Source organism: Arachis ipaensis, chromosome B10, assembly GCF_000816755.2.
Source record: "Arachis ipaensis cultivar K30076 chromosome B10, Araip1.1, whole genome shotgun sequence".
NCBI classification, from domain to species: domain Eukaryota; kingdom Viridiplantae; phylum Streptophyta; class Magnoliopsida; order Fabales; family Fabaceae; genus Arachis; species Arachis ipaensis.
This window is the reverse complement of record NC_029794.2, coordinates 125,149,945-125,172,426: the sequence shown is the minus strand read 5'-3', so window position 1 is coordinate 125,172,426 and position 22,482 is coordinate 125,149,945. Positions and strand designations below refer to the sequence as shown.

Sequence of the window (22,482 nt, the reverse complement as noted above, 5' to 3'; positions counted from 1 at the left end):
TTTTGGTTATTTATGCCTATGATCATTAGGTTTCTTCGCACGCAAGTAATTCCGTTTTCCTGAGCGTTGCGCTTTTATTTTTGCGATTTTTGTTTCACCTATTTTTCAAGGCTCCTAATTATTATATTCTTTCTGCATATATATATATATATATATATATATATTTTTTTTTTTATTTTAGAGGTCGTAATACCACACCACCTCTGTTTTACGGCTTAAGCGTAAAGCTCTGTGTGGTAGGGTGTTATAGAATCAATGCAAGGTCATCATTAACTTAACCAATTTAAAAAATAGTCTTTTTTTTCTTTTTATAGTTTTTAGTTTAGTTTGACTCGCCAAAATATATGTTCGGCTAAATATAACATGCTTAGGTAACAACAATACATAAAAAGAAAAAAAAAAGTTTTGAATTCTGATTCTATTAATTGAATATTCATAAACATGAGGTTAAATTAAATACAATCAAAGTATAAATAAATATATGATTTGATAAAAAAATAGAAAATATTGCTTGGGAGTTGTAAAAAAAAAAGGAAAAACATCTTTTAAATAATAAATCTTTTTCTATTTTTTTTACTAAACTAAAAAGAATCTTTGATTTTCAATAAATTTTTGGTATTGTTTTTGTTGTATTTTATTTTGTTAATTTAATCTACAATATAAATATTTTTTACATTATAATATAGATCTAATTTGAATATTATTTGATTAGAGTCTATTAATATTGTAAATGTAAATATTAAGAACTTTAACTTCGAACTTTGTAGGATATTCATGAGATTAAAATGGCTGGTAAATGATTTATCTGATGTCTAAATATATGAGTTTTTTACGAGTTTACTAGATAAAAAATTTTCTACTTTTGGTGTTAAAAAGAAATTATAGATCCAATGTCACATTCTGCCCCAAGAACGGAGGACTGTGTCGATTGTAAGAGATATGAATTCGCATGTCCTATAGATTTCTCAAGTGTTCGAATTTATTTGTGGTATGAAACAACTCAAAGTATGGGTCTAGCTTATAAAGATCACCCCTTCCTTTTTTTTTTCAAAAAACAAACACCACGAGAATATGTTTTTTACTGGCGAAAATCTTCTCTTAAAGTAGAAAGATAATAGAAATATCCTTTTATATTGAGTGCAAATTTTTCTAGCCCAGGTGTATATTATTTTTATCACGAATTATTTTTGCAAATCCCTCACTGACATTAAAAATCAGATATGAATCGTATCTTTCGCAATTTAGAAGATCATACTAGGGAAAACACTTATAAAGGGAGTCTCAGACTCCCCCCAGGTATGACACACTCGAAACGCTAAGATTCAACCTCTTAGACCTATTCTAACTTGAGTATCGGAGTGTCTTTGCAGGTCACTCCCACCCTTTTTCACTCCATCAGATTGGACGCTGTGAAGCTCATTACCCTGCTTAGTTGTGGATGCTATTCTTCAAGGTAACTCTCGAACATTGGCACCGTTTGTGGGGAAGCAAGAAAAGATCAATTATGCTCGAATTCGATGTCTTCAAGGACTCCACTGCATACAATGTCATTTTGGGCAGAAAGACCATCAACGTCTTATACACAGTGGTCTTTACAAAGTTCCTGACAATGAAGTTCTGGGTGGACGACAGGAGCATAGGAACCATTCACGACGACTTTCAATTGGCCATAGCCTGCAACAACACCAGCCTATCCATGAGAAAGAAATCTCGTGATGCTTTGGGAATATTTGTCGCCGACCTAAATGCGAGGATGGAGGAGCATCCCCGACTAGAATTAGATGGAGACATGGAGAAAGTATAAATAGGTGACACAGAAGAAAAATTCATATTCCTAAACCAAAACCTACCTTACAAGCTCAAAGGACCTCTCTCGACCCTCCTAAGAGAAAATAGAGACCTATTCGTATGGACGCCTACCGACATGTCCGGCTGGATCCGGAGTTCATATCCCATAGGCTATCCATAAAATCAGAGGCCAAGCCAGTCACACAAAAGAGGCGGAAGATATCCACCGACCAAGCAGCCAAGGTCAAAAAGCAGACCACCAGGGTACTATAGGCCCGGTTTATCCAGGAACTCACTTACTCAACCTGGTTGTCAAACATGGTCTTCGTCAAGAAACCAATGAGAAATGAAGAATGTGCGTGGATTATTTGGACATCAACAAGGCTTGTCCCAAAGACTCTTTTACGTTACCCAACATTGACAACCTGGTTAACTCGGCCTCCGGATACAAATACCTAAGATTTATCAATGCTTACTCCAGTTATAATCAAGTTTCGATGCATCGTCTTGACAAGGAAAAAATGGCATTCATCATGCCAGACGGCATCTACTATTACATAGTCATGCCATTCGTCCTGAAAAATGCTGGGGCCACATACCAGTGACTCATGACAAAAAATCTTCCATGACCAAATCAGCAAGATGGTAGAGGTGTGATAAACTATTATTTTATGATTTATATTGTATTTAATTGTGTGGTTTTATCAATTCTTTACCCACTTATTCATATGATAAGCATGTATTTACAATTCTTTCCCAAAATCACTTCATGGTTGAAAACTTGCTTTCTAGAGACTTTTAATTATGTATTTTAATTCCCCTTTATTCCATTCGATGCCGTGATCCGTGTGTTAAGTATTTCAGGCTTCATAGGGCATGAATGACTTGGAGATTGGAGAGGAAGCTTGCAAAAATGGAAGGAACACAAGAAACTAAGGAGATGACCAGCGAGTAATGACGCGGACACGTGCCTGACGTAAACGCGTGGATTGGAGTCTGCACGAATGACGCGAACGCGTGAACCACGCGAACGCGTGACAAGGAAAATCGCTGACTGACGCGAACGCGTGGACGACGCGTACGCGTGACCTGCGCGATCTTCAAAAATAACAGAATACGCTGGGGGCGATTTCGGGCCACTTTTTGACCCAGTTTTCAGCCCAGAAACACGGACAAAACCTAGGGAACATGCAGAGACTCAAAACGCATCCACACACATTCAGATTCATCACATTAGGATTACTCCTCATTTTAGGTATGAATCTAGATTAGTGTTATATTCATAATTTTATGCTTTTGCTTGGATTTTTGGATGCTGAAAGTCATTACCTCCGTCGAAGACATTACTTTAGTTTGTTTCTTTACTCCCTTATTTTTAATTAGTTACTCATTGACTCTATTCAATTAAGTATGTTACATTTTGAATTTATTAATACATGAAGTTATTTTTATTTTAATTAATTTTAATTCTCTATTTTATTTTAATTAATTATGTTTTCTCATATTTTTATGATTATTAATTTCATGTCAATGGAGTAGAATTTCTACTTGACATGGGGGTTGATTAAGAGGTGATACTTGAGTTGGAATGCTCAAGTGCTTGGTTAAACTGGACATTGTTAGCTAACTTCATACTTACTAACACTAGACCTCCCCAAGGGAGAGGGCTAGGATCTGAGGGTAAGAGTTAGTTCAATCACCATACTTTTCCTTATTTAGTAAGGGGTAAGCGAGTGAGAACAACAATCCTTTTACACCACACTTGAGAAGATCCCAACAAGGATAGAAGTTTCACTTAATTATTTCTCCAGTCAAGGACTTTTATTCAGAATATCAATAATTATTTTTAGTTTATTTTTATACTCGTTGGGAGACGACCTGGGACTCATACTCCCAGTATCTTTATTTCTAAAATTGTGACAACCCTTTTTAAATTGGTGAGATAAATCTTAGCCGGTTAAGAGCTATACGTGCAACGCTGTTCTCTTAATTTTCTTCTCTTAATTGGTTAACTTCTGCCACGCATCAAGGTGTACATCGACGATATACTCTTTAAGACCACAGAGAAGGGATCTCTGTTAGGAGATTTGCAACAAGTGTTCAAATCCCTCCGTGAGCACAGGATGTGACTGAGCCCACAAAATGTGCTTTCTCCATGGAGGTCGAAAAATTCATCGATTTCATGATAACCCATCGTAGAGTCGAGGAAAACCAAAATAACTGCGATGTGGTTTCATGATAAACCTTCCTCTACTTCAAAAAAATACTATCAAAATCACCGATTTTGGCTAAGCCAGTGGATGAGGAGCTATTATTCCTTTATCTGGCCATCATTGATGAAGCCATGGGAGCGGCACTCATCAGAGAGGAGGATAAGCAGCAGTTCTCGATATACTTCATCAGCACAGCATTCCAAAATATATAACTACGATATTCACAGCTCGAAAAGTTGGCCTTCACTTTGCTCATCTCTTCAAGATAGCTAAGGTAGTACTTTTAGAGCCACCAATCATGGTCTGCATAGATCAACCCATAAGGCAACTACTCCAAAAACCTGATTTGGCGGGAAGTATGATGACATGGTCTGTGGAGCTGTCACAATTTAACATTTCGTATCAACCAAGGCATGCCATCAAGCCCCAACCCATGGCAGACTTTTTGGCTGAAATAGCCAACCAAGACCTTGTTCTCTCGGTGCAACGTTGGAAGGTCCATGTCGACGGAGCATCCAACCAAACCTCTGGTGGTGCAATAGTAATCCTAGAGAACTCGAATGGCCTCATGTACGAGAGCAGTCCATCAAATACAAGTTTCCCGTGTCCAATAACCAAGCGGAGTATGAGGCTATCATAGTCAGACTCTCCCTGGTCAATTATGACTCGCAAGTCATTGCAGGTTAACGAAACGTACCAAGCTTGGGATCCCTTGCTCTAAAAGTACTTGGAAAAGGCCATAGAAGTGTATAAAGCCTTCGACGAGGTGGTGATCTAGCATGACCCTCGGGAGAGGAACACCAGAGCAAACCTACTGTCAAAGCTGGCTAGCACCAAATTCTCTGGAGAAAACCACTCCCTTATCCATGAGGCGATCAAAGAACTATATGTCAATAGGACTACTTCATCTAAACTCTCCCAGGAATACTTGGGAGCTACTATATCTTTTTGCCACCATAAAGGAAATGTTGGCTCGTCATTCTCATCTAAAAAGAAAGGGCGGACATCCTCGACAGCTTGAACCTTAAAGTAATAGTTCTTAAAATCCCGAAAGGACTCATCAAACATAGAAAAGACCTTTTTCCTCTGGGTAGCTCGGAATGAGATCCAAGAAGCCTTTTTCTTGGCTACTCCAGGCTTGGTCAACACAAATAGATAAAGAAAGAGAGATTTGGAAGGTCGAATACCCAGTTCCTGGCACAACAGCTGAAAAATCTTAATAAAGGCCTAAGAGTTCGGATGAAGCTGGGAAGGGGCCACATTACAAGTCCACAAGAGGTCAGTCTCAAAAGCAGTAAAAGGGATGGTGATATTCAGCTGGCTTAAGAAATAGTCATAAGCATAGAAGAAGGGACGTTCTCCCTGGGTTAAGGGAGGGAAACTAACCCTCTCCTCAGGGTCGGGCGACAACAGTTCGTAATTCTTTTCATCATCCCTATTGCTATAGATCCTATGGAACCTCCTAAGCCTCTCACAGTACTCCGGATCGGCCACAGTAACACACATCAGGACTATAGAGTCTAGCCAGTCGGCCATGCCAGCAGGGATTTTGGTGGACATCTCGACAATATTCTTACGAGAAGACATATAGCAAGTACAAATATAGCAAAGGAAAACAAAAAGGGGGGTCACTACCAAAATAACTCGGACAAAAGCAAAGAATCAAGAAACAGCCAATAAACAGCAAGCATGGCAACAAAAGGGCACCCCAGGATTCACAAAGAAAAGATCTAATCAGCACCAAAAGTCCAGGGGCACCCTTTGGAGGCAGCAAGCACAGAATGCAGAAATGTGACAAATCAAAACCTTATACCTCTTAAAGAAGGTAGAGGTAACAATGGAAACCTAAGCTCCTACGTTTCCCCCAAAACAAAGCAACAGAAGATCACAACTTTGAGTATAGTAAAGGACATGTGACCTTTCCAGAAAGGTTCAACCTTTTTAGAAGGAAACTCAATAAAGATCGAAACTTTGTGCGAAAAGATAAGCATGTAACAATAAAGCACACATGAAGATGACTATTAAGACACAAAAGAGAGAAGAATACCAACCTGCGATGAAGAAGGGATGAGCGCGACAAATACATGAACAGAAACACGAGCAATCCATGCTAACAAACGCTTTGAAAAAGAAAGTAGGAAGGTTGGGGGCAAGAAATCGGAGGAGCAAGAGCCAAAGAAGAGAAATTATTTTTCAAATCTGAAAGAAAGGATTTTTTCAAAGGATGAACGAAAGAAGGCCTCTCTTCACTGAGCAAATGAAAGCAAGAAACTAAAAACCAAAGTTTGAAGGCTTTTTCAATTTCAAAATAAAGCGAGGGAACAAAACGGCAAAACAGAATAAAAGCTCAATCATTAGGCATTAAAGGCCCGTGCATATTCCCAAGAAAGTAACCTCTTCGAGAAACAAACATGGCAATAAAGGAGCAAAGGCAAAAAATGCTCCACATTTTAAACACAACTCGCAAACGGAAGAACAGATTGGACCAATATGCTTGAGCACGACTTCCCAAAGGGATCGAAGCTCAGGAAGCACGATCTCATGAAAATGTCTGAGCTCAAGTAGGGGCAATGTTCATACCTTGGGTCGAGCTATGCGACCAGGGTTAGACGAAGACCAGAACGACCGACCTCTTACAAGGCTGGTTTACCCCCAACCTCTTCCTAAAAAGCTCGGCCAAATCACAATGTAGGCCCAAAGCAGGCCCGAAGCAAAGGATTACCGCTCATCAAAAGGTGGTGGACTAAAAGATAAAGATCTCCTCCATAAAAAGATAAGATAAGATAACAAACTTATCTCAAGGAAGGTCACTCCCTACTACTATAAATACACTGGAGCACCCAGGTATAATTCATACTCTGATTCTACACAAAAAACCTACTTAAAGCCTGTGCTAACTTAAGTATCAGAGTCTCTTGCAGGTACCACCACCCTCCGGTGATCAAGGATCAGCAACATCTCAAGGTTCAGCAAGTCGGACATGACAGCTCCGACCACAACAGCAGATCTCCTCCGAGATCGACCTTCAGTTTCAGGTAACCCTCGAAACACTAGCCTAATATTCCTCCTAGAGAATTTAGATCAAGAAGCCAAAAAAGATTTGGTGGACAAAATTCGGGAACTTTCCCACCTGAGGGAAGCGACCCTCAAACAAATGCTAGCCCTCAAGTACAACCAGAATGTAAATAAGTGAGCTTTTGAGAAGGGAGACTTATTGCTCCAACGCAATGACATTGGAAACCGAAAGCCAGACGAAGGGAAACTCTCACCAAATTGGGAGGGACTTTATCGTGTCTGGGAAACATGTGGCAAAGGAGCTTATCAATTAGAAAGACTTGACGGCTCCCCGGTATCCCGAACATGGAACGCTCTCAACTTGAAAAAGTTCAACTCATGAAGACAGATTTACACCCACATAATAGGCTAGGATGCTTTTTTCTCGCTCAATGGACCCGAATTGTTTGTTTGTTCTCTCTTTTCTTTGTTCTTGTCCTTTTTTCTCTTGAATTAATTTTAAGTGGTGTCAAATTTTACCTTTTCTATTAAGCAAGTTATGTTTTCCTCATTTTTAAAGTTTTTTCCAAGTTACGAGAACAACATCCCGGGATTGATCAACCTGGAAGCCAAATCAAATCACCCCTGAACGGTTAACCAAAGTAAAATACGACATGAGTCGAATAGACTAACCAAAAATAATGTATAGCACAAGTCAAACGACTTAACCAAAAACAAAATGGCATGAGATAGATGAACTTCACCAAGAATGAAGTACAACTAGGTAATAATATGGCCAAACTTTTACTTAATCAAGTATATAACGTCGGCCCCATGGGCATATATTCAAAATACAAAGCAAAGTTGGCCCCTCAGACATACATTCAATACATACAAACAAAAGAAAACTAGGTTCTCTTCTCAAAACTAAGATAAAAAAATCTGCCCATCTCAGATAGTCTTGAAAGCACCAATCTGGGAAACATCAAAATCGGGCAAAAGGAGTGAGACCTGCAACTTTAAAGACTCTTCGGTAGAAAAGATGACCTCTTTCGTGTTCTTCACAAACTCCTTGTACCTCTTTTTCAAGACACCCGCAGCATCCTTGGTAGCTTTCACTTAATTCTCTGCCTTCTCTGCCTGACGCTCCGCCTTCAACTTCTCTACTTTCAAAGACATCTCATGATCGGTGAGACGCGCGCTGGATCTCATCAACGGCTTCCTTAGCCTCCTTCTTAGCCTTAGCTTTAGTAGTTTTGGTTGTACCCTCTCTGATCGGGCAGCCGCCAGATTAGTCTAGGCCTCACAAATTTTTCCATCCAACATCCGTAAATCCCCAGAAGCACCTCTGTCTTGCAAACCATCGTAACAAAACGGAGCAGGGAGCGATAGACCCACTTTGCTTGAGCGGCTAGATCGCAATCTGTGAAGTACTCCTCAGTCCCCAGAAGCAAGTGCTCATCAATGAAAGCCGGGGCATCAAAGGCTTTTTCCATAATGGAGTGAACGACAACCTCCTTCCCCTTCCCACTCGATGTCATTTTTCTCATCTTCCAAGGATACGAGGGTGTGATCTCATGAAGATCATCTTCGGCCTGCGTAGTACTGACCCCCCGTCACCCTTCCACACTGGCACCAGAGACTGGGACCTCTTCAACCTAAGGCTTCTCCTCATCTTCCACCTCGAGGAAGGCAGCCATGAGATTTTCCATGGTCGTAAGTCCACCAGCCATATCAACTGCAAAAGAGGTAACTTATGAGAACAAGATTCCAAAAAGAATAATACAAGAACAAAGTGAAAGGAAAGAAACCTACTTATATACTAGCGACCGGCCTCCTAGTCTCCGATCACGTGTTGGAGATTTAATGGCCTACTTCCCAAAACAACCGTCAATACCTCAACTATATTCTTACTTTCCCGACTTAACCCCTCGTAAGTTATCTTCACTAAGTATTCAGTTACGACTTCGTACTTCTAGTAGGTCGGGAACCTTCGTTTCCCCTCTAGGGCCAACCAAAATGGGTGATGTCCCCTTGCCGGCCTCACTTTGAAGTATTCCTCCTTGAATCGAGGGAAGGAATCCTCAAATATCCTGATGATCTTCCAACCTTGGATGACCCGGAAAGACATATATCCCTTTTTATGTTTATCCTTCCGAAGTGGCACATTGAGAAGGAAGAAATCCAGAAAGACCTGCACAATGGCTGGGATTTGGAGGTATTCACATGTTACTCAAAACACCTAATAGCTGCCTAACTATTAGGATAGAGCTGAGAGAGGGCGACACTACACTGGTTCAAGAGTCTGACAACAAAGTCGAAAAGGGGAAACGAACCCTACATCATTGAACATGGATTTGTGAACCTAATCCAGTCAAGAATCCGTGGCGCCTCCATATTTACATAGTAAACGTGCTCCTGGGGTTCGGAAAAAGAGAGTTTGTATTGTTCCTCTGTGGCACCCCCACCATAGATCACATCAGCATCCTGAAGCTCTTGTAAATCCTCCTCACTAAGACGCGAGGGGTCCCCACCACATTGGTTTTATACCAAAAATACGTTCGGTGAACCCTAAAACTCAAAGGAAAGCTAGCCTGATCCTTAAATAGAGAGGCTGTGGTACCCCCTCTAAGCCTCCTAAAACCACCTTCATGGTGGAGCTACATGCATTTTCAAAATAGGAAAAAATCAAGAAAAAAGGTAGATGAGAAAAGCTTACTTGAGTGGTAGTGGCTGACAGTCACCAATGGTGAGCGACAGAGAAGCTCAAACAAGACACCACCAAGTAGAGGCAATTCTAGAAGTAACAAACGTAGTCCTAACAACGAAGAACGGAGGCAATGAGCACGAGCATATATGACAAGATAAAGGTGATAAAGAGTGATGGAGAAAGCCTTTGATGAATGATGAAGAAATAAGTAATAAAGAAAAAAGGGAAAAATCAAAACGATTTTAAAATCGAAATGGTTTTATTCAAAACTAAGGCGCGAATATGAAAGGCCCTAAGGGTAAAAAGGTAAAACCAAACCCCATGATAATAAATGAGCCCTCATGTCAACTAACGTGATGCCTTGAAAAATGCCCCATGATCATCAGGGAGGACGTGATCGTTCGATGTCAACTGACATGGCAAGGAAATCCTAAACTTGATTGTTGCATATCTAGATCCTAGCCCCAACGACTCGATGACGATTTAGGTTCCTGAGTGACCTAACAAAGAAATCTTGAACCCGAGTCCAACGGAAATGTGCCACCACCTCCAAAGCCAGATGCGCCACGTTTGCAGGCACTGTTGCAGACTCGGGCCCTGGCCCCAACGGCCCAACGATGACTGAGTTTCCGATCCCAATCATCCTCCCTTAGCCCAAGAATCAGGGACCTACCAAATAGCTACAAATCCCTCAGTGACATTAAAATCAAATACAAATTGTATCTTTCCCAATTTAGAAGATTAGATAGGGAAAATGACTTATAAGGGGAGTCTTAGACTCCCCTCCCCCCAAGGTATGACACACTCAAAATCCTAAAATTCAACCTCTTAGACCCATTCTTACTTGAGCATCGGAGTGCCTTTGCAGATCACCCCCTCTTCACTCCGTCAGAATGGACGCTGCGAAGCTTGTCACCTTGCTTGGTCGTGGATCCCATTGTTCAAGGTAACTCTCGAATACTATGCATTTTGTTATCATTTTCAATTGGATGATCCATTAATCCAATTGACAAAAAACTATAAATGGATTAATGTCTTTTTATTTTTTGGAGATTCAGAATAGATGGACTCTTAATAGGATTCAGTTTATTGAGGAATTTATTACCACTATAGCTACTTTAGTGGCTCAACTGGTTACTGAAGAATCCTGATTATACATTTTTCTAATGCTAGCAATGTACAACGGTCAAATAGGATCTTTTTATGTCAAGACATTTTACATTTTTTCATCATGTGGGAATTGGAATTAATTCTAATTTATACACTTTTATCCATGTGGGTGGGGGTGGGAGGACGTTTGTATTCAGCTATAAAGTTTATTTTATACATTAGAAAAAACTTTAATTTTTTTATTAATGGAAATTATAGGTATCAGTTTATATAGTTCAAACATTAACTAATCAATTGTATCTTGGGTACTCCAAATAATATTTTATATCAGATTTCTTTGTACTTGTGCTGTAAAATTACCAATTATACCCTTACATACATATTTACTGGACATCCACGGAAAGGCACATTACAGCACTTGTATGCTTTTAGCCGAAATCTTATTAAAAATGAGAGCATATGAATTGGTTCAAAGTAATATGGAATTATTACCTCACGCTCATTCCATATTCCCCCTGGTTAATGTTATTAGATTTAATTTGAATAATCTATGCAGCTTCAACATCTCTTGGTCAACGTAATTTAAAGAAAAGAATAGCTTATTCTTCGATATCTCATATGGGTTTCATGATTATTAGAATTAGTTCTATAAGTGATACGGGACTTTACGGGGTCATTTTATAAATTATCTCTCATGAATTTATTAGTGCTGCACTTTTTTCTTAACGGGAATAGGTTATGATAGACTACATCTTCTTTATCTTGACCAAATGGGTGGAATGGCTATCCCAATGTCTAAAATATTCACAGTTTTCAATGTCTTATCAATGGCTTCTCTTGCATTTAGGACTGTCAAATGGGCCAACCCGGCCTATTTAGGCTAACTCGTTTAAGCTCGCTTCATTCGTGGGCCATAATTTTTTAACCCAAACCGTTTATGGTCAGCACGATGGGTTAAACGGGCTGTCCATTTATCCTTTAATTTTATTTTTTGAAATATATTTTGACAAAAAATTATCATATTTAGGTAAGAAACCTTAAATGAACCGTATTTTCTTAGTTGATGGGGTCAATTTTTTGGGTCGGATCGGGAGAAATATCGGCTAAAAATGCTACTTTTTTAGGAAAAATGTAAAAAAAATAAACCAGCCGCCTGTTTAGCCCGCGGACTAGCCCGTTTCACCTGACATTTTTTCATGTTAATCAGGCTCAGCCCGTTTAGCCCGAAATTTAAATGGGATTAATTTTAGAGGCAAAGTCCGCCTATTTAAATGGGTAAATAGGCTGGCCTGATAGGTTTGGCCCATTTTGATGGCCCTACTTGCATTGTCAGGCATGAGCAATTTTTTTGCTAAACTGATGATTTTTTTTTTTTAGAATACTAACGAGTAAAAAATATCTTTTAATGACAAAAATACTAATAATTTTATTAAACACAATTGGAATGATATTAACTCCTATTTATTCATTATCCATGTTACGAAAGATGTTTTATGGATATAAGATTTTTAATACACCAAACTCATTTTTTTTATTCTGGTCCATAAGAATTATTTATTTTGATTTCTATCCTTTATACCCGTAATAGGTATTGGTATTAATCTAGATTTTATGTCATTCTCAGTTGACAAGGTTGAAGCCATTCTATCAAATTTTTTCTAAATTATTTTAATGAAAATTAATACAAACCCCCTTGCAAGAGAAGTAAACCACATAACAAAATTTAAATTAATTATATGTAAATATATTCGTTATTTGTGAGAACCACTTGAATTATTACATTACTACTTGATTTAAAAAGTTTTCGACAATTCCATTTTTTCTTTATTCTTTCTATATTCGAGTTAATACTCAAAATGACCCCTAAATTTTGGCATCGGTATCAAATTGGCTTCCGAATTTTCAATTGACTCAAATTGAATCCCCAATTTTAAAAGCCTACTCACGTTTGCACTTTCGCTTATCTCCGTTAACGATGTGCTTAGCTGGAATGTTAAATAACACGTTGGCAATCACTAAATGACGTCGTTTCTTTCTTGGCGCATAATCTCTCTTGAAATGACGTTGTTTGGGACATTTGGGGTTAAAATACAATTTCATTTCAGTGTTGATGATTAAAACACTCGAACAAGGAAACTCTTCTTTTTCATTCGCTCACATGCACCGTAGAAAGGAAGATCAATGTCGCTCCCGTAGGGATCCGACAAAGCTCATGGCACACGTCCCCTTTTGCTAGGGCGAGGAAGAAGAATATGTTCCCCACTGTTTCTTCAAAAAAGGTTAGTAACGTAATCATTCTATGTTTGGGTTCAGGGTTCTATTTTATGTCTTCTCTTCATTGAGGTTTAATTGCCATTGATTTGTGCTCTATTTGATGCTCAAATGAATTGGGTGTATTGTGAAAGTAGATAGGTTTAGTTAGTGATCCTCTTTTGTTAATTTTTTTAAAAAAAGAACTAGTTATGATTTGCATTAACTGTGTTTTTTTTTTTTTTGACAAATAGCTTGCTCAAGTTTTCTATAGTGACATTTTTTCTGAAAATATAAAATAAAAAATTCATGAATGAGTAAATAGATTATCTTTGAACATGTGATCATGCGGATGTACTGCATAATACACAATCACTTTCTGACTTAATGCTGGGTATAGTTGAAAAGAGGAAGACTTTTTTTGACAAATATAGATTGCAAAAACAAAATAGTAAAGGAAATTCAAATATAACCCATGAATAGCCAAAAAGTTTTAAGTTCTTTCATGTATATTAGAAGTAATATTGTATGCTTTTGTCCTTGATTTTGTCCTATAGAGATATATGCATATATAACTAAGGTTGTTTGTATAGTTGTTATTATAGGAGATCACTTTTGTATATGAATTTTTTGCCTCACTTTTATTATGTTGGAATATTTTTACTTGTTTTTTTTTTCTTCTTTTTTCTATTTTGAAATTTGAAGTAGATCAATAGTGTAGTTCTTCACTAAAAACAAAAAAAATTGATTGAATGTTAATATGGAGGCAGCTAATGCATGATTTAAAAGACCTTAGATTTTGAAGTTAATTTGTTAATTGTTTGAATCTTATTTATAGATGAGTGATTTGGTAACCATTGTCTATCATCATGGAGGCAGCCTTTTTAAGAAGAAGGATGGCAGTAGGGCTTATGAATGGGACAATACAGATGAGTTAAGTGGACTAGATGAAGATGACTTATATGTATTTTCACTGAGGGGTTACAACAAGAAGCTCGGTTATGCTGACATTACTAAATGTTGGTGCCTCGTTCCTGGCAAACCTTTAAAGACTAGACTGACACCACTTTCACGTGGCAAAGAATTGTTAGATATGTACTTTCTTGCAAGGATGAACCAAGGTAGAGTCCACCTATACTTTGAGCATGGAGTTTTCCAACCTGTTGTTGATGAAGTACCTAAGTTAATAAAGCTTACTCCCATTGCCCGTGAAATAGACAACGATTCACCTATCACCACACCTAACCCAATAGAAAGCCCAAATGATAACTCAACAATGATACTAAAGAAGAACCAACCCAGCCTTAACCTGAAGCACTAATCCAGGCCCAACCCGAAGCAACAATCCGGGCCCAACTCAACCCACCAGCCAAGCACAACTTATCTAAACCCATCACCACTAACACCAAACCCAAACCCAAACCGACATTATCTAATTCCACAAAACTAAGCCTTTAAACAAGTCTAAACCTAAACCAACTTCAGTCAATTCTTCCAAGATCAAACCTATTACTAGATCAATAAGTAAAATAGTGGAAAATCAGGATGGTGGAGACTAAACCAGCAGTAGCAGTGACTCATATGATTCTATAGAAGACAACCCATATAGGCCTGACCCATATGAAAGCTGAAGTGACTCTGATATTGATGGTAGAATTTTTGAAGCAAAAAAGAGGGATTTGAAGTTCAAGCATGCATCGGGGTCTACCTGGAAGAAGAGGTAAGAGAAAGTGTTAACGGAAGATGATGGAATTGTAGTAGAGAATTCTGATGAGGAAGTGGACTGGTTACAAGTGTTAGGGAACAATGATGGCAAAAATTATGATGCTTATGATCCAGTTCATGACGATTCTGATGGGAAAGACTCTTGGCAATCGGAATAGTTAACCCCCCTCCCCCCCCTAAATTTTGAAGATGAACTTAGTGAAGAAGAAAGTGATGATGTCTACCTAATATTCTCACAAGGTACTCGATTTGGAGAGTTGATGCTCCAAGTTGGAATGAAGTTTAACACCAAACAAGAATTTATAGAAGCTATGAGGGAGTTTACCATTCAAGAAGGGAGGCAAATAAAATTCAGAAGAAATTAAAGTTACAGGGTGAGGGCAGTTTGCAAGTGGGACAATGAAGAAGTTAAATGCTCATGGGTTACTTATGGATCTAGAGACCATAAGGAGACATGCTGGCAGCTAAAGACATTCAAAAATGATCATATATTCCCTAGGATGAACAAAAATAGGGCAAAAAATAGGAAGTGACTTGCTCAAAACTTAGTTAAGAAATTGAGAAAATACCCTAACTTGAAGCATAGTGAGGCAGCGACATACTTCAAGAGAAAATGTGACCTGAATTTGAACAGGTCCTCTTTGACTTGAGCTTTTACTTATGCAAAGAATATAGTGTATGGAGATGCAGCCGCACAGTATGGAAGAGTTAGAGACTATGGTGAGACATTTCTTAAGAGCAATCTAGGCTCAACAGTCAAGATTGGAGAGATTCCACAAGTTGAAGGCGACCCAATATTTGAAAGAATGTATATTTGTCTGGCTGGATGTAAAACAGGGGGTTCAAGGCTGGTTGCCTAGCATTGATTGGGATAGATAGAGGCTTCTTAAAAACTCATTGGGGGAGGGGACAAATACTTTCAGCTGTGGGCCAAGATCCTAACAATCATATATATCCCATTGCTTTGGCGATTGTAAATGTCGAGAATAAGGAGAATTAGAAGTGGTTTCTTGAATTGCTCCTTGAAGACCTTCGTGACTATCTTCAAAATGGATGGTGCTTCATATTCAACATGCAAAAGGTACGTAAATTGATTTTTTTTAATATACATTTCTGATGTGGGGTTCAATTTTAGATCATTAAAATAATTTAAGGGGTTAGTTGAGTTCATTAAGGATTTTGGCAAATAACAGGTCCACTTTTTTTAGTTAATATTATTAACTTGTGTTATTAAGAATGTTAGATTATCATTAATTAAAATTTAACTTTGTAGGCATGTCGTGTGTCTATGCATGTACAGTAATTTCAAAGATAAACAAAAACCCGAGGACTTTTGTCATCATTGGTTAACTAATAGGGCTACATACATGCATTTTTTGAATCCAATACCAGGTGAAGATCTATGGGAGAAATCTCAATACATCAAGCCTCAAGTACCTAAAACTAGGAGAAGACCAGAAAACTTTAAGAAAAAAGGAGAAAGGACGTTGATGAGGGCCCTTTGGGCAGTAAGAAGTCCAAAACTGTAACCAAGTTAAAGAGGATGCACAAAGAATTCACTTATACTAAAAGAAGCTACTCTCATAGGAAAATTAACAACATTGCGTGTGCTCTTGCTGCTGCTGTTGCAGCTGTTGTAGCTAAATCTAAATCCCAAGATGGAACTAACCCAAATGCACCCAATAATATTGCAGCAGCTATTGATACACAAACTATTAATGCTCCACAGGCTTCAGAGATTGACCTCACCCATCCTAGTTATTCACAGCCAAAAATTATAGAACAGATAACATTTCTAACAAATTAATTAATTAAATTTCTAAAATTTTACATGCTTATCCCTAATCAATCAAATACTTCCAATTACATGTAGGTGCCTCCATCAGATTCATCTCTAAATCCACCTCTACCTCTAATCACAAGGCCCGATAAGCTGCCGCTTGAAAGAAGAGTAACTCTGGGTGTGGACCTAATGCAAGAAGCTAGTTTTGGGATATCATCAAGGTTGGTAGGGTTTCTAAAATTTGTCCCTACTCCAGACTTCAAACCACCAAGAAAAAAATAGAGATCAATTTATATTGTCTTGTGTGGATAAAGTTGATAAATGTAATATAAAGTTATGTGTTGTGAGGTTGTTTTGTGGTTGTTTATGAATGTGTTAGTGGTTGTTTATTTCTTTTATAATATCTTGTGTTGGGTTGTATTTTGGAACATTTTAAATTATCATTTTGTTTTGTGTCTGTAATGATGATATTCTAGACATCACTCTTGATTTATTCTATATTAACATTTTGAATTATCATTTGAAGGTTTATTGTTATAATTTATTTTGAAATTTGGAGATTTAATATATATGAAAGGTTGATTCATTAATCTTATAAATAGATTTGTAATATACAAGCTAATTTCATATTTATCCTTGTATTCACCATTCCATTTTATAATATTTCTTTCATGGTACTAAACATCATAGTAAAGAAAACATATTTGTTATATACTCAGTCAATTTGTAGGTTCATTCACAACTTCTCACTTTTAATTTGTAAAGTACGTGATTGAAAAAAAAAAGATTTGTAACATAGTTCATTAAATTTTATTCATCACTTTCCTACACCCAAGACATATCCAACGACTACAAACACAAACAAAACAAGAGAAATTTAAAATCCAAATTTTAGCTTCCATTGCCCTAATCCTCTAACATACATTCATCTTCCAATGCTCAACATTATTTTCAACTTCATTTCTCTCGACCATGCCTTCTTTTTCTCACTGTCTTCTCACACAAAAAGCCCACACCATCTCTTTCTAAAAGTTTATCACAGCAAGAACCACAAAAATAAATTAAGCATGCAATACAAAAAGAATAGGTAAATTCAAGAAGGAAGCAATTCAAGAACTTATAGTTTGGGCATCCAAAAAAGGGGTCTCTTTAGACTAGCGAACAACGGGACGCATCCCACAACTGCACTAGTATGAAACTTCTCCAGTTCTAGCTTGATTTGGGTTCCTTGCAAAACTTCCATGTGAACGATATCTGTTGTAGCTCCTAGAACCTTAGTTGGTACTCCCCAACATATTCTCCAACACCCAAATAATAATTTTAATTTAGAAATTTAGCTCTCATGTTAGGGTTTTAATTTCATTAAAAGGGGTTGAATTAAGACTACGACAATTTTTGCCATGTTAGATAGGTGTTATCAGGCCACCAGTCATCCAAGGTGTCACTTAACATTTCAACTAAGCACGCCATTAATAGAAATAAGTGAAAGGGCTAACATAAGTAGGCTTTTAAAATGTAGGGGGGGCAGGGTTCAATTTGAGTCAATTGAAAATTCGAGGCCAATTTAAGGCTGGAGCCATTTTGAGTATTAACTCTTTTTATAACATCCCGATTCTCCACAGAGTTATTCTCAGAAATGCTATGATAAGAAATTCGATAAATATCTGAAAATTACCTCATCATAAAATAATAAGGAGGATTTAAACTTGATAAGTGAAAAGAATAAATAAACTGTGAGAAAGAAAAGCGTGTCCTAAGCTGAAAACCGTACCAACAAACTCCACCCTTTCATAAACAAACTGGTTTTTCCTCCATTATAAGGCCACAACTTTCTTTTTCTTTCTCCATATTTTTCTATCAAATATCATAAACACAATATCTTTAATTATTCATTTGAATTAATTAAAGAGAAGTATAAATATATCATTAAGATTATTCAAATATGAACCAACACACACTAAACCGTTTTTTCGGTTGAATCGAGCCATAGGCATACCCATTATCAAGAACCTAACCATGATTAAAGCCCTAATTTTCTTCATCCTTTCTTTGAAAAACAAAACAGAGAGAAACTCCCCAACCAAGGTTACACCTCTTGGTTTCCTCATGTGATGATGGGCCCTGGTTAGGTGTTTTCTGGAGGAAGAACCACACAACTTTCTTCACCACCTCATCCCACTTCTTCTTCTCCTAGTTATACATCCACCGCTTCTTTTGGGTCTTCTTCTTCAAATGCAAAAAAATAGAATAAGGAATGAGAGAGCAGGAGAACGATAGAGGGAGTAGGAGTGACGCCAAAAGGAAGTCAAGCAGGAGTCTTTCCAATTCTTCTTGTTCTCCATCGATCAGAGCAGTAAGAGGAGCAGAGTGATGGCACGAGATGGGGCTGACCGAAGCTGAGGGGGCATACCCATCTATTTTTCATTTTTCTCTGCTGATTCTGTTAGGACAATTGCAAATCACAAGTAAGGAAGGATTCTAGTTCAGAGTAGCAAGCGAGCAGAATTGCTGTATTTGTGTTCATCAAACAAAGTAAGGGATATGATATATAGAATATTATGTTTGCAACTGTGTATACTTGTGATGATTGATGGTTTATTATGTGTTTGATTGATGAGGAGCGCATATTGAATTTCTTTTATGATAAAATGCAGAAAAGTGAATGTTTAATTATGAATGTACATTTGTAAAAAGGTGAATTGATGAGTATAAACTCTTGGAGCTGTGCTGATCATTCTAGCAATTTTGGTTAGTAAAAAGAAAGGTAGAATTATGGTTTTAGAGGAATTTTAGGCTTAAATATAAGATTTGATATGGGAGGTTGTTGGAATTACATTGTGCAGAATTTTTGTAATTTCTGCATAATTGGCAGCAGAATGAACAAATTTCTGGGAGAAGTCCAGACCAAAATTTTGGATGAAAATATTTTTATGTAAAACTTCAGTGTGCTTGAATGTGTCATAAAAATTTCAAAGAATTTGGCAAAGTGGTTTAAAAGATATGAATTTTTGAAAACAGTAGCTGCTGCAGAATTTTTCTGATTTTTTGGTTCTGCAGTATCAATTTCAAACTACTGAAACTTTTGTTTTACTTAACATTTTAAGTTGCTACCAAAAGGGTTTTGAAGATCTGTAAGTCCACTTTAAAGATTAGGATATCTAGAATGACCTTACCAAGAGAGATAGTCCGTGCATAAGCTTTCGCAATATAAAAACCACATAACAAGACAGCAAGATGCTGTTCCAAGAATCTAGAACGACAGTTTTGGTTTTTCTTTAATATCTAGCATTAGACTGTCCAGAAAAATATGATTATTAGTTCTTTAGAAACTTGAGTTTAATACGAACGTGTGGACATAAAGTTTGCACGAATATGAGTCCGTTTGTTATATTAATTATTAAATAGAAGACTGGTCGCCCAAGAAGGTAATAGGCTAGACAAGTCAAGAAAATAAGTAAGAATGTAAGTTGTCCCTAGGAAGGTTTAAAGTTAAAAGGTGATGCGGAGGTATGCTTAGTAACATGGTGATGCAGAGGTATGCTTAGTAATATGGTGATGCGAAAGTATGCGTATTTATAAGGTGATGCGGAGGCAAGATGAAAAGAAAGAAAATGAGAAACCATGAGTGGATAATGATTCATGAGAACTGTTTGTTTGAATGGGCCTTTGTGTCAAAGTGCTAATGCAGAAGTGCCCGCATGACTGAAAGCCTGAGATTGCTAATGCGGGAATGTCCGTCTAACTGATAGCATAATGTATGTTGAATGGGCCTTGTGCCAAATTGCTAATGCGGAAGTGCCCGCCTGACTGATAGCCTGAGATTGCTAATGCGGGAATGTTCGCCTAATTGATAGCCTGTCTCTTACCGTGATGCCAAGATGTCCTAATTAACACGGTAAAGAGACTATATTTGGGGTTCTCCCCGAGTAACGTCGGGGTGCGGGTAGAAAACCGACGCATGAGCTCATGGCCTGCACTAGGAACAGGCATGTATCGTAAATTGCTTGCGCATTTGATTGTGATTGTTTACTGTTCATTTTTTCCGCTACATGCTATCTGCTTCTTGTTAACTTTCTATTCGCTGATTCCTATTTGTAATTAAAGTTGTATAATCACAAGTTCTCCAAAGCTTAGATTAAGATAATAAAACTAGGAACAATAGCTATAGAGAATAGTATAAGGAGCAGCATTAACCCCAACAGAAGATGCCAAGATAGAGTTATGTCAGGGCCGCGATACAGAAGTAGCCGAGAGACTTAGCAAGCGAGTTATTACGATAGAGCCGTAACTCTAGGTTTCACGAGAGAGATGTGTTTTCACGATGTCGCCTTACTGGGAACCATATAGGTTCTCACCCTTCCTTTTCCTTTTCCCCTCAGATGGAGGATTCCGACTTGACTGCGCCATTGGAATTATATTCAGAAGGGTACCGGAGGAGCATGTGTTTTCGGACCCTACAGGAGATGCTCGAGACTAGTTCTGAGATGATTCCTGCAGACTTGTGCGCCGATGGTGAGAAGAATGTAGGATAGATGATCTTTATTCTTTAGACTTTGCTTTCCCTCACTTTTGTAGCATTTTTTGAGGGGGTAGAACTTGATATTTTCTTTTTTTTGTTAGTCCGGGTACCAGTTTAGGGGGTTTTCTATATGAACTAGGTATTCTGGAAAGTTGTCAGTTGTATATAAGTCTATATGTATATACATATATCTAAGCGTGTCAAGTTTGTATGGACTAAATTAAAACGTATATATGTATGAAAGCTTTTCTGTAATCTTGTTGCTATTTTAATTTTGCTGTTAGTTTGGTGTTTATTTTATATTGTATATTTCTGAAGATGTTTATGATTTTTCTAATAGGTTTGTTAAGAAAGACATATGATAAAAATAAGCTAACATACACGATTCCATTAGTACAAAAGGCTCATATGTAGTAAATATTACCGAATCTAGAGTAATATAGGGCTACTGGGAAGTAACACCTGATGACTGGCAGCGATCCAAACCTGTTGAAAATTGGGATATACTAAAATTTTTTATATATTTTATATATTAGTATATTAGATATGTATATACTTATCTCTTGTGATCAGGGACGGACATATTAGATATGTATATATAATATCCCGCTTCGTATGGGAGTAGCTCCAGCTGAATTTTTCATGTACCGTGAATGCCACACTTTAGTTATTTATGACGATCTCTCCAAACAGGCCAAGGCTTGTTGTCGGATGTCTCTTATATTAAGATGATCGCTGGGTCGTGAAGCTTATATTGGAGATATTTTTTATTTGCATTCACGTCTTTTGAAAAGAGCCGCTAAATCAAGTTCTTAGTTAGGTGAAGGAAGTATGACTGCTTTGCCAATAGTTGAGACTCAATCGGGAGATGTTTCGACTTATATTCCTACAAATGTAATTTCTTACAGATGACCAAATATTCTTATCCGTTGATCTATTCAATGTTAGAATCAGACCTGCGATTAAGGTGGGTATTTCGGTTTTCGGAGTTGGATCTGCGGCTCAAATTAAAGCCATAAAACAAGTAGCTAGTAAATTAAAATTGGAATTGCCGCAATTTGTAAAATTAGAAGCTTTTGCATAATTTTCTTCTGATTTCGATAAAACTACTCAAAATCAATTGACAAGAAGTCAACAATTATACGAATTACTTAAACAATCCCAATTAACTTCTCTCACTGTGGAAGAACAGATAATAACTATTTATACCGAAACAAATAGTTATCTTGATTCATTCGAAATTGGACAAATAAAAAAATTTCTCATTGAATTACATGCTTATTTAAAAATGAATAAACCTCAATTTCAAGGAATAATATTTTCTACGAATTCATTTACTGGGGAAGCAGAAGCCCTTTTAAAGGAGGCTATTCAAGAACAAATAAAAAAT

General features: G+C 37.4%; 2 pseudogenes; both read left to right on the top strand.

The window, feature by feature from the left end:
• Positions 9,988 to 12,477, top strand: LOC107621447 (annotated as a pseudogene).
• The window catches only part of LOC107621448, a 29,825-nt pseudogene continuing 29,108 nt past the window's right edge, over positions 21,766 to 22,482 (top strand).